The sequence below is a fragment of the Manacus candei genome, unplaced genomic scaffold, assembly GCF_025592945.1.
Source record: "Manacus candei isolate 608988 ecotype Guabito, Panama unplaced genomic scaffold, ASM2559294v1 h1tg000052l, whole genome shotgun sequence".
Taxonomy (NCBI): domain Eukaryota; kingdom Metazoa; phylum Chordata; class Aves; order Passeriformes; family Pipridae; genus Manacus; species Manacus candei.
Window position 1 is genome coordinate 3,479,514 of NW_026138100.1, and position 16,236 is coordinate 3,495,749.

A 16,236-nucleotide genomic window follows, 5' to 3' on the forward strand; every position below is an offset into this window, starting at 1 on the left:
CAGAAGTGCACTGCTAATCAGTCCATGAGACTGGGCTACCTATACTCATTTCCAATACTTGCGTGCGTGTCAGATCCTTGGCACTGCACATTTTGCTCTACAAATTTGTTGTTGTGGGCTTACTGCACTGCTTGCCCATGCCTGTATCAGTGCAGTGAACTTGGATTTCCAGAAAACTTTAGACAGGGCTATTTCTAAAGGCTTGTGACAGCTAGGCAGCTATAGGTCTTTTGTGGGTTAACAGCTAATTAAATGATGGGAAGTGGAGGTCAGAAACAAGATATAGAAAAGGGGAACTAGAGTTTCAGTGCAAAAAAGAGGATTGAGATGTAATGGAAAAGTTATGACTGGCACAGAGATGGTTACAAGATGACACGGAATGCCTATTTTTCTCACAGGAATACTAGTATGTATCATTTGTTAAAACAAAAAAAAACCCAACCAAAAACCAAAGCCCAAAAAAACTCAACCAAAAAAAAACCCCAGCAAAAATGACAGTAAATTTAAACTAAAAGGAAGTACTTTTTCACATACTGCACAATTAAATTCTGTGAGTTAGTGTGGATTTCATTTTGCTGAATGTATAAATGGGATCAAAAAGTAAAGAGAAAAGTTTGTGGAAGGACTGGTTGTTGAGAAATGTTGCCTACAATGAAGCTCTGCTAATTTTCCTTCAGGAGTTGCTCAGACTCTGGAATAGCAGAATTCCTTATGGAGGCCTCACTTCACATTGTCTCTGTTCCTGTGCTTTGTTTCAGTATTTGCTGTTGGCCACTTTACCTTTACTCTGATATAGTTTGGAGCACTGAATAAAAACGCCACTTTTATTTTCTTTCAAAATCTGGCATGTAATTAAGTTATTAGGAAAAAATAATAATCCATGAGATCAATTTTCTTCAGCTGGTTATTGAAGATACAGGTACTTCATCTCTAAATCCCCTTGGAACACTCAGATTATTCATATTTGTTATTACATGGCAGCCTTGTTTTGAGCTCTCTAGGAAGTGTCAGGGATGAAATTGGCACACTTGTTATTCTCTAAAAATGTTGCATTGTCTTGCAATATCCAAGAGAGCTTGCTTTAATTCTGGAGATCCTACTGGTGCTGTGAAGGTTTGCACAGGGCCTCTCAGCCTTGTGCACCACCTGCAACCTTGCTTGCAGAGTCTTACTCTAGTTTCCAGCTGTGGGAAGTGACTTCCTCATAGTGTGTCTGTGTCAACCTCAGGAACAATGTTGACCTGGGTATTTGGCACAAAGCTCAGAGGTAGCGGGGAAGTGGCACAGGGCAGGTGGAGGGGTGCTGTTCCAAGGAGTAAGACAAGCAAGAACACCCAAAGGGTACCTTCATAGTTTCTGACTGTGGTAACACCAGGAATGTTACAGCTGTGGTTATAGATGGTGTAGTAGGCTGTAGCGTGGAAAGGGAACTTCTTTAAACTGGTGACTCTGGAGAAAACATGTAGAGATCCTTAGAGAGCTGAAATTGGAAGACCAGGTGGATGGGTGTCCTGGTAAGCAGAGACCAGTCAGGAAACTCTGGAGGGCTCATTAAAATATATGGTGCTCTTCTAAGTTTCAAAGGTCCTTTGAACTTTGCAGTACGGAACTGGTGCAGGCTTTTGAAGAAAACATGTGTAGCAAAGCAGGAATCTGTACCACTGGCTTGTCTCTTGTCTTCTCACTTCCCCTTTTTCACTCTTCCTGTAACTGTTTGCCTTTGTTCCCCTCCATCTCTTTTTTGAACAGACAAGGAATTCCTCTATAATGGGCACTGTTGGAACTTACAATACATGAATGTGAAGAAATTGTTGCAGTGCTACGAAGTCCAAAGCCTTACATAACAAGTTGCTTGGGTTTCAGCAGGTGTTTATAGTGGTGGAACAAATGCGTAGGAGTAGCAGTGGGATTGGAGAGCTCAGAGCCCTGCTTGAAGTGTCAAAGGATGTGTGTGATAATATTACTGAGTCATGCTGGCCACAAGGGTGGAGGAGAGTGGAAGGGGTTCTCATCTGCTTTGTTTCCAACAGCTTGAACCTTGGTGCTTTCATAGAATAAAATGATAAAGTCATTTAAGTAGAAAAAGACCTCCAAGGTCATTGAATCCAACTTTTGAGCAAACATCATCATGTCAACTAAACCAAAGCACTAAGTGCCATGTCCAGTTCCTTCTTGAACATCTTCAGGGTCAGTGACTCCACAGTATCCCTAGGCAGTCTGTTCTAAAGCTTCAGTAAAGAAATTCTTCCTGATGTCCAACCTGACCCTCCCCTGGCAGAGGTTGAGGCCATTTTGTCTTGTCCTGTTGCTAGTTCCCTAGGAGAAAAGGCCAACCTGCACCTTGCTGCAACCTCCTTTCAGGTAGTTTTAGAGAGTGATAAGATCTCCCCGAGCCTCCTTCTCTCCAGGCTAAACAACCCCAGGTCCCTTAGCTGCTCGTCGCAAGACTCATGCTCTAGACCCTTAACCAGCTCCATTGCTCTTCTCTGGACATGCTCTAGCACCTCGTCTTTCTTGAAGAGACCAAAACTGAACACAGTACTCGAGATGTGGCCTCACCAGTGCTGAGTACAGAGGGATTTCCCTAGTCCTGCTGGCCACAGTGTTTTTGATACAAGCCAGGATGCCATTGGTCTTCTTGGCCACCTGGGCACACTGCTGACTCATGTTCAGCCAGTTGACCTGCACTCCCAGCTCCTTTTCCACTGGGCTGCCACCCTTCCCCAGGCCTGTTGCACTGCATGGGGTTGCTGTGACCCAAGTGCAAGACCCAGCACTGCACCTTATTGAACCCCATCCTGTTGCCCTCAGCTCATTGATCTGGCTTGTCCAAAACCCTCTGCAGAGCCTTCTTACCCTCCAAAAGGTCAACACTCCTGCCCTACTTAGTGTAGCCTGTGAACTGACTGAGGGTACACTTGATCCCCTCATCTAGATTGTCAGTAAAGATATTAAACAGGACTGGGCCTTGGGGAATCCCACCTGTGACCAGCTGCAGCTGGATGTAACTCCATTCACTACCAGTCTCTGGGCCCTGCCATCCAGACAGTTTTTAACCCAGTAAACACTGCACCTATCCAAGCCGTGGGCTGCCAGTTTCTCCAGGAGAATACTCTGGGAGACAATATCAAAGGCTTTACTGAAGTTAAGAGCCTTTCCCTGATGCCCTACTTGATTCACCTGGCTATAAAAGGAGATCAGGTTGGTCAAGCAGGACCTGCCTTTCACTAAACCTGTGCTGGCTGGGCCTGATCCCCTGGTTGTCCTGTACGTGTCTTGTTTTTGTACTCAAGATGATCTGTTCTATGACCTACCCTGGTACCAAGATCGGGCTGACAAGCCTGTAGTTCCCTGGATCCTTCTTCCAACCCTTCTTGCAGACAGGCATCACATTTGTTAACCTGCAGTCATGTGGGACCTGGTTAACCATGACTGATGATAAATGATGGAGAGTGGCTTGGTGACTCCTTCTACCAACTCCCTCAGTACCCTTGGGTGAATCCCCTCTGGCTCCATACACTTGTGTCTAAGTGGCTCAACAGGTCACTAACTACTTCCTTCTGGACTTCAGGCTGTTTTTTCTGCTCCTCATTCTTGTCTACCAGCTTAGGAGATCTGGTTGCCCTGAGGATAACTGGTCTTTCTGTTAAAGGCTGAAGAAAAGAAGACAGTAAGTATCTCAGCCTTTTCATCATCCTTGGTGACAATGTTCCTTTCTGTGTCCAATAAAGGATGGATATTTTCTTTGGCCCTCCTTCTGTTGTTAATGTATTTATAAAAACCCTTTTTATTATCTTTCACAGCAGTGTCCAGATTGAGTTCTAGCTGACCTTTTGCCTTTCTGATTTTCTCTCTACATGACCTAAAGACATCCCTGTACTCTTTCTGGATTGTCTGCCCCTTCTTCCAAAGGTCATAAACTCTCTTTTTTTACCCTGAGCCCTGTTCAGCCAGGGTGCTTGCAGAGGTGCTTGACCAAAGATTGTTCAGCTCTGGTATACAAGGAAAATAAATTTCTGCTTGTGATGATGAGCCTGAAAATTAGAATTGACAATAGAGTTGATAACATTGTCTTTTTAACCAAGGATTATTTGGAATGCTCCCTGAGAGCTGGTTAAGCAATCGCTCTTTCCAACAAAGAGGAGCCCTGTGGGATATCCTCAGTGTGCCTGCATGAGAAGTTTCAGCACCTTTTACACAGAATTGCTGTCACTAACAATGTAGAAGTGTTGGTAGATGTGTCACACAAGTTCTTAGGGGTTTGTATGGTTTCGTTTAGTCAGAGTGCAATCTTGTCATAACATTTTCATGTTCCTCATGTATACAATGAGCTTAAGACTGAGCTGTCTTCCTTATGATGTTTGGAGATTTCCCAACTTAAGTTTTTATTGAGGCGAAGTGCGCTGTTGAGGCACATGTGAACCTAGAAAAAAAATGACTTGGTGAAAAAGGAACAGAGAGTCCCAAATGCATTTCTTGAAGCCTAGTGCTTAGGTACTAACATAAGAGCCTACTCAAAACAGAGATTTTAACCACTAGACCACAGTGACTCAAACATTTACTGAGATGTATCACAAAATGTTTTTATTCCCTTGTCTCACCTTATTATGACTGATTGCCAAGGATGAAAAATGCAAATAAGCCAGGGAAGTGGAATAAGGGTAAAAATCATAGCTGAGCAGAAAGGATGACTGAAGAGCAGCCTTCAACCTCCTCACCCTGATAGGTTTGTTGCTGTGCCTGGGACAAATGCTGCGGGGGAGGAAGAGAGAGAAAGAGGAAGTAGCAATCATGGATGCTTTGCAATCTCAGCAGAAAATGCTGATGAGAACTGGCAAACACGCAGCTGAGGCTGGTGCTCTTCCTTGTAAACGTGTTGGCGTTACTTGATGACCTCCTTTGGCCCTTGGAGGTGTGAGAGCTCAGCAGTCAGCTCCCCTCAGCCCAAAGTTGCCCACAAAGGAAATAAGCTGAGAGAGAACTTGTTTGGGCAAATTCAATTAATCCAAATGAATACAGATTATGTGCATATACCTAATGATAGTGTAATTTGAAAAGCCATTATTTGACAAATAGATGTGCAAACGGCAAAAAACCCCAAGCAACTGAAACATAGTATGCCAGGCCTTATCTTACCAATGTTTAAAAAATTGACCTTTTGCAAGTTACACATTTTTGAAGGCTCTGCATTTCAGACAGCTGTATCATGACAGTGTTTGAATTTAAATGGAACTCATGTGACCCTAAAGCATAATTTAATTCATCCACTCTCAGTGACTTTTATACAAAGTGCTTAAAGTTTATCAATGAATTGCTCATGAATTGTTGAATCTGATACTGTAAGTCAATGGCTGCATTGGCTTTTTATCTATTTATCTTACAGCTGGAATGGGGCATCCATCTTTTGGGTTCTTTATAAGCAAGTAGATGGGCTAGCCTTAGCAATTTTAGAGCACAACCCCAGAAATATTTGAAAAAATAAACTTGAGATATGTGACAAGTTTGTTTTTTTTTTTTAAAAGACTTGCAAGCACTTTAAGATATTTTCATTTTCAAGAAATATAATAGTTTTTTTTCCTTCGTAATTTTTGCTTAGCCTAAATGACTCTACATTTGAAATAGAAATGGTTGAGTGAGAATGCAAAACATGGACATGCTGTTGGTTTATTTTTCCTGCTTAAATTTTTTCTTCTGAAGGAAAGTGTTACATCCAGAAACTCTCCTCTTTTCTTGAATAATTTTTTAAACATCAAATAGTTGGATAAAGGCCTTATCCCTTTTTCTGTGTGTGAAAAAATATATTTAAAAAACTTTCAGTTTGGATGACTTGACACAATAAATGAAATATATGAATGAAGTTGTGTCCCTTGATCTCCTGGCAGTGCTTCTGTCTATATAGCCTGCTGGCCATCTTGCAAGCCAACCACACACCCAGTGCATGTGGAACACCCAGTTTCTGTCACTGGGTTACCGATGAAATTGTCCATGTCAACATTTACAATGGGAAGCTGTTGTAGGCTCTCTGGCAATCATTTTAAACATATACAGCCCCAACAAGGAGCAGTAGTGTTAATGTGACAGGAACTGCTGAAGGCTTTTTATTAAACATGAAAGGAAAGCAGTGGCATAAGGCTGTTTAGTAAATTACTTTGAAGCAAAGGGTGGGATTTAGGATTCTGTACAGATTTAAAGTCCTTGATTATATAGTGCTGCAATAAAACTAGTTTCTAATGCTTACCTTTGGCAACTGTTTGTTTTCAAGATGTTTAAACAATTTTCTGGCCACTTTAAAGGTGTTTTTCTTTTCTGATAATTCTGTTCTTATAAGGGTAGCTCATACGTGTCCCTCCTGTGAAGCAGTTAATCTCTGAAATTCTGAACACTTTGGAGGAATTAATTATTAAATATTCATAAAATTCCTACAGTATTGGTAATCGCTGTATACCTCTTTTTGAAAGTACAGAGGTAAAGCTGTGGAAGAGGTGGGTTCAAAGTCAAGTGGTAAGTCAGTGCCAGAGTCAGAGCTGGAGCCTCTGAATACTCATTCCCTGCTCAAAGGCTGCCAGTCCTACGCTGTCCATCAGCATTTTATTCTCAAAGTCTGACACTCAGATTTAGCCAAGTGGTAGAGGTAAATGTACAGCTGATTTTCTCCCCTTACCTATAATGCTCCCACAAGGTTGACTTGATCTAAGGAGAGAGAAATACAAAACTGAAGTGCTGTGTATAAAACCCCACTGTTCCCTCAGAGTGTTCAAGGACTGGTTAAAGCTCTCAGTTTCAAATACACTTCATTAAGAGAAACAAGTTAAAATAGAAAAGAAACTTCACAGAGGAAGCTGGAATATCTTTACTACTTAGAAGGAAAACTTTATGGTAGTGGAAGTAAGTAACTTTCAATCATAAATATTAAGTGCCAGCAACAACTGGTTTGCATGTAACAGATGGGTTTGGCAAGTATGAATCATACTAGTTGACAGAGACTCATCTCATCCTACTTGTGGTCTCTATAGCCTGTGGCAGGAGTCATGCAACCAATAGGGTTTGTTGGTAAGTGATATGTTATCTGCTTTCAGTGGCTTTCCCATACCTTTTGGTACATTCATCGGTTATTTAGTTGGCTGAGTAGGCAAATGAAAGTTCAGATGATACCTTACTTCTCTGTCTGAAGAAACAAACACTGACAGACCATTTCTGAATAAAAAAGACTGTCTAATTGGATTTTATTGCAAATAAACTGTGAACTGGTTGATTTTTTTTGTGTGTTTTTTTTTGTTTGTTTTGGTTATTTTGCTTTCAACAATCCTTTACTTCCTCACAGAGACCTTACCAGATAAATGGGAATTGGAAATTCATAAATGTTTTTGGTTCCTCCCCACCACTGCCTTCCCCCCCCAAAGTTTTCTTGCGTCCTTGTAGCCATGTTGGCAGGAAGTCCCTTCAGATATCTCTCTTCTGCTCCAGCCTCCCATACCTCTCTGGGTGGAAGCCTAGTGATTTCTGCAGCCTGTATTTGCACAATTATATAAATAAATTTTTTAACTCTCTGCATCATTTATCTTATTGCAATTTTTATTCCCGTGCTGTGCAGCATCTACCTCAAAAGTTAGTGGAGGTCTCTTACTCTTTGCCACTGCTGTGGCCATAAGAAACTAGTAAAGCTAAGAGAATAATTTTCTTATGCTGTGAAATTTGCCATGAATATTTCAACCTAATGTTATTGGAAAGTACCTCATTTACTGCTTTCTGCATATAGTATTTGCCCTGTTTGACAGAGTAATATTTTCAATTCTGCACCAACTTCCACTCTCAGTTCACTGAAGCAGTGAGTTCCAAATAGTGTACTTGAACCCACTTCCTTCTCTTAATTTTACTATCTTTCATTGTTTGTTCCTTCCCTTTTTGTTTTACATGACTGAGAAAGAGTTGTGTTTTCCCTATATACATCATAATCTAAAATATTTATGTTGAATCCCTTATCAGTTATGCCACACTACAAAGCATTGTTTGTATTAAAATCCATGTTTGTATTAAAATCCATGTTTGTATTAAAATCCATCTTCCTACAAGACCTTTTTTTCCCCTGGCAATTCTTGACCATTCTTTTCACTCTTCGCTCTTTAGTCTTCCAGATTCTTTCTATTGTTTGTTGGTGATGGTTTTGTTACATAGTATCCCACACAAAACTGCCATTGATCTAAACAAAAGGATTCTTAAATCCATTATATTATTCACTATTCCTTTCCTTGTTTGTCTGAACATTTTGTTCTGTTTTTGACCACAGCTGAACATTAAGCAGAAGCTGCCTTTGCACATGTTGTGCACCTCTTCTTTTTAAGTTCATTTGCAGCAACAGAGTTATTAAGTAAATCAGTTGGGTACTTTCCACTTTAAATGTTATTAATGAAAATTTAGCAACTAAGGTGCATATACTTACTTTTGTTTTACTGTGCATCTTGAAACGATACATTGGAGAGAAATTTTTACAGATATTGCATTTGCTATTTTCCACTAAGAAAAGTGGAAAATTACTCTCTTGGTAAAAAGGAAAACAAAAGATAAAGCAACATAAAGTAAGCTTATTGGTATATTCTGAAGGATACAAGAGTGCTTCCCAGCGTTGGTGCAAAGTACCATATGCATGCAATGCAAATACCAGTCAGTGATGTGCCATATATGGATCATACATGATCCATAGCTAAAAATTAAATTGAGAATAGAAAAGTTAAAAAAAAAAAAGAAGAAAGTGTGCAACTACAATGGAAACTTTCCTTAGATTCAGCTGTTCTTAGTTGGAAGTGTTTAAGGATGTGGCAAATCTCTCCTGCCTACACTGGCACAAGCTCTGAGGTGGATGGACTATGAATGCATTGTACTGGCACATCCTCTTTCCACAAAAGATTCATCTTTGTAGCAAAACATCCACTTCTGGATGTCCTGAGGTACTTAAAACAATGCATATTTAAAACAAAGTTTTCAAGTTACTCCCTGGAGTCTGACATGAATCATCTGGCTTTTATGTTCCTACAGTTCTGCCAAGACAACTAGAAAGCCCTATAATTATAACAACTGGCATTCATGGCACCACCAAGGCCCAAATTGAATTTTTTTCTGGGTGTCCTACAGGTGGCACTGTAATTTCAGTATCATGAATAGTAAAGCATTGAGATCTCTGGATGTCTCCTTTATTCGACTTTGTATCCTGGAATTTTGCTGGGAGACAGATCTGAAGAAATGCAGGAGAATCCCTAGGCAGCAGAATCTCTCCATTCTCCTTTGAGGAAACTAGTCTATAATATTCCAGTGAGTCAAAAAGGAAAAATTCACTTCAAAGCATGCAATGACCTGCCTTATTTTTAGCAATGCCTATCACTTTGAAGAAGGATGAAATGTAATAGACTGCCTGCTCTGTCTTTATAAACTAATGTGATATGTAAAATAAGTAAAGAGCTGTGTGGACAAAGCAATGAAAAGTTATTTAGATGTTTGTGCTATAGTTAGATATTTATTCCTTCTTGAAGTCCACATACCTGTGGCTGAAGCTGTTGAATACACAAGCCAGAAAAGTACCCAAAACTGCAAGGCCATGACTTCTAATTTTGTTTGGTCCCCAAGCCTAGCAAAAATGTGACTTACAGAAGCATCTGTCTCATATTTTTAATAGGGTTATTAATTATGGCTTACCACTGCATCAGTTAGTCAAAAAGGAAATGTGGGAACTAAAGATGGTTCATTTGAAGCCATTAGACCCAGGTGCTTGTCTGCAAATTTTACTGTCATCCATGCTTGGATGGGGTTTCCTGGGACATACCTTGCAGGTGACCAAGAAAAAACCAAACTGGCAGCACTTAATGCCCTGTCCTTCCTTTTGTCCAAAGGGCTCCCTGGCCTTGGTGTTGCTGGGTTCAGGTAACATCAGTTCTCCCACACCTTGGGGTCCAGGATTGAACTCTGGGGGCTCCCAGGAGACTGTGACTGGAGGGGTGCTCTGAGGAATGTGCTAGCAACAGGGGCTTCACTGAGGCTTGGAGAGTGCCATTTGTTATAGGGTACCTATAGTATGCTTTCTTCTGTCTCCCACAATGCACTGTCAGCCTCTTCTCAGGAACATTTTTTAAACCAATTTTTCATTTGTGAAGCAAACATAAAAAAATATTAAAACTAGCTATCTGGGAATATTTCTAATATTTTATTACCATCCTCTACCCCATTTTTATATGGCTTGGTTCTAGCATTAACAGTTCTGGCAGGCATGGCTTTTAGCACCTGCTTTGAAGCCTAACTTGTGGTTTGTGTAGTCATGGTTTGTAAAAGAGGCATCAGTTTCCTCTTGGGCAATTGCAACATTGCAACTGCTTTCTGTAAGTGTTTCCTCTCTGCTTGTCAAGGTATATGGAGCTGACGGAACAAGTGCAGCTGTTCTTCAGAATTCCTCGCTGGTAAGGCTGTGGCTTCTTTCTTTTTGCTTGAGTGACGGGTGTTAGTTATGTCTGTCTAGTCAAATCTATTTTCTTTTTCTTTAAAAAAGACAATATAATTTTAGCTGATGAGAAACAAGGCTCACTTGATATAACTCTGGCAAGTAATTGCCTGTTTTTAAAGGCCTGTGTAAAAGATCTCACGTTTCCCCCTCTCCCTGCCTTCCACTTTGGCTAAAAAATGCAAATGGATCACTAAAAAATAATGAAATAATTAGAAATAATGAAGTTTGTTTGTTGAGTGAGGACAAAGGACAACATGTATATGAATGATTCTCTTCTGGACAAGTTCAATATAGTTATGTTTTAAGATCCATCAAAGGACATGGTGACAGTCTAGTCATGACTGTTTTGTATAAATCAGATATTTGTGAAGACAAATATTTAATATGGAAATTGAAGCAATTCCTATATTGATTTTAGGTTTCTAGAAAAAAAATGAAAATCTAGTGTCATGTAATGAGAATTTAAGGTGCAATATGGGAATAGACTGTAATGTGCTGTGGTGACAGCACTGAGCAGAATTATTTCTGTTTTCAATGTAAAAAGAATTTTAGAATTCATTAATTTTAATGTTTCTCTCATACACATGAAATTGAATGAGTAAACATGTGGTAAAAGTACTATGTGAATGGGCTTACAAATACTGTGAACAAAAGGACAGCTGGAATTAAAATTTCCTGTCCTTTGCACTGAAACAGGAAACCCAGACCCCTGGCTTTTTAGCTCTGGATTCAAGTTTTCCTCAACAAAATGTGCCTTTAGGGAAAACAGAGATTAGCAGCTTGTATAATCATTCACTTACCTACTTACTTTCAGCAAGTTCTTTTTGGAGCGTAGGGTGATATCTTTCTTTACTGAGCTTAGTTGTATGAATTGGATATCTTAGAAGGTTTATTGTCTATGCACGGGAACTTCAGTTCAGTTTGGCAAGATTTTCCTGTCTACCAGTTATGCCAACATTCAATAACTCAAAAAGGGAGAGAGAAACTATTTTGTAACTTCTTACGGAATGGCCTTTCTGTACTCCCCTTGTGATAAAACTGTCTGGGGGCAAAAACTACCTCTCTGGGAAGGAGATTCCCACAGGAGGCTGTGTGCCTTGGGTCAGGGATGCTGAAGCTCTCTGCTTTCAGATGCTGCATTGCCTTGATGCATTTGCCCAGCATGCTGCCTCACTGCTGCCTCTTTTCTATCTCAGGGTGATGGAAAGCTCTGTTTCACTTCACAAATGGCAAGGGCCATTAATGCCAGGCTATTAATGTTCATGTTCAATTTTGGTGCAAGTTTTTTGCTACTTGTTCCCATGCATACTGGGAGACGTGATTTCTTGCAGAGCTGTCTGGTAGCCAGAACGCAGCATTTGCATCTCACTTCTTTGAGTGTGTTTCCTTGAATAGGTAGCTGGGGGCTGAATGCTCAGCATGGCATCCTCTCCACCAGCTCTGTGTAGTCCCTGAAAGGTGACCGTGGAAGGCATTGAGCCAACACAGATTAAAGGCTTCCTCATTTTTTAAGATGCTCTGTTTTGTCCTTGTTAATTCTAGATGTTTCTGTTTGTCCCCCAAATCCATCACTTACACACTCCCTCATGATCTACTTAAACTAATAATGACGTGGTAAGATGAGGACCAGTTTGGATAAAGATGAAGCAGAAAATGTCCTTCCTGATGCGTCACTTAATGCTGATAAAATCATGCTGCATGTTACACAATTGCTAGACAGGGAGATGGGCACTGAGGTAATGTTGCATGTGAAACTATACCTATTACCCCTTTCTGCACTGCAGTTTCCTTCTCAACTGGAGCAAAGCCACATTTTTCCCTTAAGAATTTCTCTGAAAAACAGTACATGAAACTAAAGACATAGCTCATCAAAGTGTGTGCACTGTGTTTATGCTTTAGTGACATATATTTTTAAAAATATTTCCCTTTTGCAGCCTCCTCTACTCTTTAATTGCTCACTTCTCTTTCCTATCATCAAGTTACAGTCTGGCTGTCCTCCAGTGTCTGTTTCTTTTGCATTTGCTGTGGGGCATCTATGGCATGAGTCCTGTGAATAGACTGTGTCTGTCCTCCTCTAACTCTGTACCCTGCCTCTGGCTTAGCTGAGTCACGCTTTCTGTGTGCATATGCTTTCGGTTTTCTCCATGTTCTTGTCACCTTTCTCTCCAAACAGGTCTTGTGGATTGCTTCCAAGAGGGAAGAAAAAAACTAATCAGCATAATAACATAGCTTTGTCTCACCTAATACTTCTTTAACTGCTCCTCCTGTAGATATGGCTTCCTCATCTGGATAGAGCTCATCTTCCTTTGACTTGCCTACCTTGCTTTTCTCCAGAGCCTCCTCCAGTTTTTCTCTTTTTCTCAGCTAGTGTGTTTTTATTTCTTCTGTTAAATACAATCAGTGGACAAAACCCTCTCTGGTCTGCCATAATTTTATTCTGGCACTTACCTTCAATTTTATCTGAAAATCTCCTCTCAAAACCTTACTGTCTATAGTTCTGTCTGCCAATGGTTCTCCACCTGTTTTCCCAGAACACTTACAAAATGCCTTTCAGAAGGTTGTGATATACCTCAAAATACTTTTTATGGTCTAATAAATGATACTGTCCTCTGATCCATTTCTCTTCTGCACCTTTTGTCCAAGTAATTTTATTCACAAACACCAGCATGGCTTATCCTCCTATGAAGGACAGATCTACTCCTAAACACAGAGGTGTCTTTTTTTTTAACCAAATGTAGAGTTTGACCTGTCTCTCTGATATGTCATGGCTCAGCCTTTAATTGGATCCAGCCAGCATGATCAACATCAGCCTTTCCTAAGTCATACTTGCTCATTACTGACAATGACATCGTGGTCTCAGCAGTTCTGTGTCCTCATTTGCAAACTATTGTTTAAATTTTGAACAAACTTTCAAATATCTTCACTCTCCATACACAGAAATATACTGTTATCCAAGTTGTCATTATCTCATCTTTTACTGATATCTCCTATTCTCTGGCATTAACAAAAGAAATTCTACCACCTCATATCAATTCAGAAACTTGCTGCAAGATTAATTTTCTTGCTTTGGTTCTTTGATGAATCTCCCATCTTATTTATTTACACTTCTGAGTAGCATTAAACACACTAAGCCTTAATTCTCATTTTCAACTCTCTGGGATCCTTCCCTCCCTGACATCCCTCTCTTAGTTTTACAAGCATTTGAATGTATTCTCTTTCATTATTTTTCAAAGCCATTTGCTATAGGACTAATGCACACCTTGATAATGTCTGTCCTCAAGCATGCTGAGACCCAATATATGATCCTACTGGTTGTTGTCTCGTTGTTATCCTGGAGTCTGTCTGCTTCCTGTCTACATCCTACTGTTGTATCCTGTCTTATATTGGAACCTGCCAGGACCAGGTATCTTTTCTTCCCTGTTACAACAGTACCTGACACACAGCCCATTATAATGGAAATAAGCACACTGCAATCCCTGTTGCTAATACTTCAGAAAAGTTTCTTCAACAATATTCTGAGTGGTAATGCTGTAAATCGCTTTGCATATTTCCTTGCTTTGCTACATTCTGTAGCTCTTTTTTATCCTTGTTCCTTGCAAGGTCTCAAGAGAACTCATGCTCTTATTTTGTGGTGCATTTAAGTCTATAAAGTTCTTCCAGGAGCAGCTTCTGGGTACAAGCACCATCAAAATATCGTACCAACTGAGTCATATTAACTGTGCTTATTTTCTCTTAATCTAAAGCAAAAGCAATTGCTAGGCAATTCAGTTCACCTTACAGGTCTTTTGTACTTAATGTGTTTCAGCTGACACTCAGTAATTTGCTTATGTGTTTGAGTTTTCTGTAGCTCCCTAATACAGTCTTTAAATGATTTGTGTGGATCTTACAAAGTGCAAGGGGAAAGGAGATGGTGTGAAATAGTCAAATTTTCTTAGAAAGCAACAGTGTGAAGATGTTTGTACTTAATAAGAAGCAGCATTTCCCACATTGGTTGTTTAACATCCCTTTATATAAGAGCAAAATAGGAAATTGGAAGGGAAGGGAAGGGGGCTGGAATGGAGAAACAAAAATTATCTTTATTTCTTTATTTATTTGCTAGAATTTAGTGCACTGGAATTGTCACTGTTAATGTCGAGGACGGCCAATGCGACATAGGATCTTCTTCCAAAGCAGGGACAGGATTACAAGAAGGCTGTAATCACTTTATTGTAACAGGTTGCAAACATTTATACTTCTCACATATCACACATGTCAACTTTCTATTGTTGCCTTTCATGTAAACATATATCAGGCCATACACATGTCATCCTGCTATTGGTACACATAGATCAGGCCATCAGGTCATCCACATGTCAACCAGCCATTGGTACTTTTATGTATACACACACCAGGATTGGTTGCAAAATAGTAAACACAGTTTTTGTCGAGGCATCCTGACTTGTAAAAAGTACAGGAAGTCCATTTCTGTCTTCCATCTTCTTCCTGTCTGAAAGTTGCCCACATTCTTCTGCATGCTGTGTTCTCCTCCTTTCAGGGGTATACTGTTATCCGGTTTATGTCCACTGCTTCATCGATAAATGCCAGGCTGCTGACAGGCTTGCTGTGAACCCTGACATGGAATGGTTCTTTTCAGCTGTGATTTCTGTGTGTTTTCTCTATCTGGAGTCTTGTGGGTTGCACCCAAGTGTACTACCAGAACACTTAGAGCACTTTTCTTCCTGTTGAGATGAAGATTGAATCTGTATTCTGAATTGCTGTGCAGTACATGCCACTGCAGGAGTAAGCAAGATCCTCCAGCAGTTTTCTGTCTTCTGAATGTGTTGTCTGCACCCAGCATAAACTGCGTTTCCAGCAAAGATACATTGTGAAGATAAAATCTTAGAAATATGGTGAATCACAGCTATTCAGCTCTGGTCTTGGGTTCCTGAAACCACAGAACAGACATCTTGGTCTTGTACTGGTTAATTGCTGAGTCCTTAGGGCTTTTTCCAGTTCCTCCACTTTGATGATTTCTGATGAGATAAACTTTCAGATGGTGGTTGCGTTCTAGCCTGTTTGTGTCCTGACAGAAGCCTTAGTACAGTTTTAGAGACAGCTACTTAGCATGTTGAGCTATTTTGCTCCTATTTTTGGGCCATAATATAACTTCATACTATATCACATGTTATTATATTTGGGTCCTATATTGCTGCCTGTAGATGTGCAAGGACACTGGGTTCTCAGTTAGAGGCCATACCTTTCCTCTGCTTCTGCTTCCCCTGCTTCCACTTTTAATGATGTGTCACAGTAGGAACATATTGGTTGCACATGCAACACATTATGAAATATGCTGAAAACTTGATTGACAACCAGTTGAACAGCTGTTCAACCTTCTGGCCTGACTTCTAAAGCTCTGTGGAGTTTCAGCCTTGGCTACCTTGAATTCAACATTTCAGCATACTTTTATCCTATTACTGCGGTCAGCTCACTTTCTTCTGCTAAGAACTGGGGCTTAAACGCTGGATTGGCAGACATTTAATAAAAACCAACAACACAAGCATATTGAGAGTGAGTATTCTGGCGTGGTTTGGATTAGCATGGATTTTTTTCTCCCTCATTTATCTCAATAAATCACAGATTGATGGTCAAAAGTCTGTCCACTTCATGAGAAGTGGGTTTCTTGTGCCAACCTTCTTATGAAGTTGGGTGAATTTTATATTATTGCTTAATTGAATTTAAGTTATAAAATTGAAATTTAAGGACTGTAATATGAT

The 16,236-nt window shown here is 40.1% G+C and overlaps 1 protein-coding gene across 1 annotated transcript in view; it reads left to right on the forward strand.

The window, feature by feature from the left end:
- The first annotated feature begins 10,390 nt into the window (after nucleotides 1-10,390).
- IPCEF1 (interaction protein for cytohesin exchange factors 1) overlaps nucleotides 10,391-16,236 on the forward strand; it is a 63,769-nt gene continuing 57,923 nt past the window's right edge. The window contains exon 1 of the mRNA XM_051801690.1: nucleotides 10,391-10,439. The gene's annotated coding sequence lies outside the window, so the exon portion shown is untranslated. The remainder of the gene's footprint in view (nucleotides 10,440-16,236) is intronic.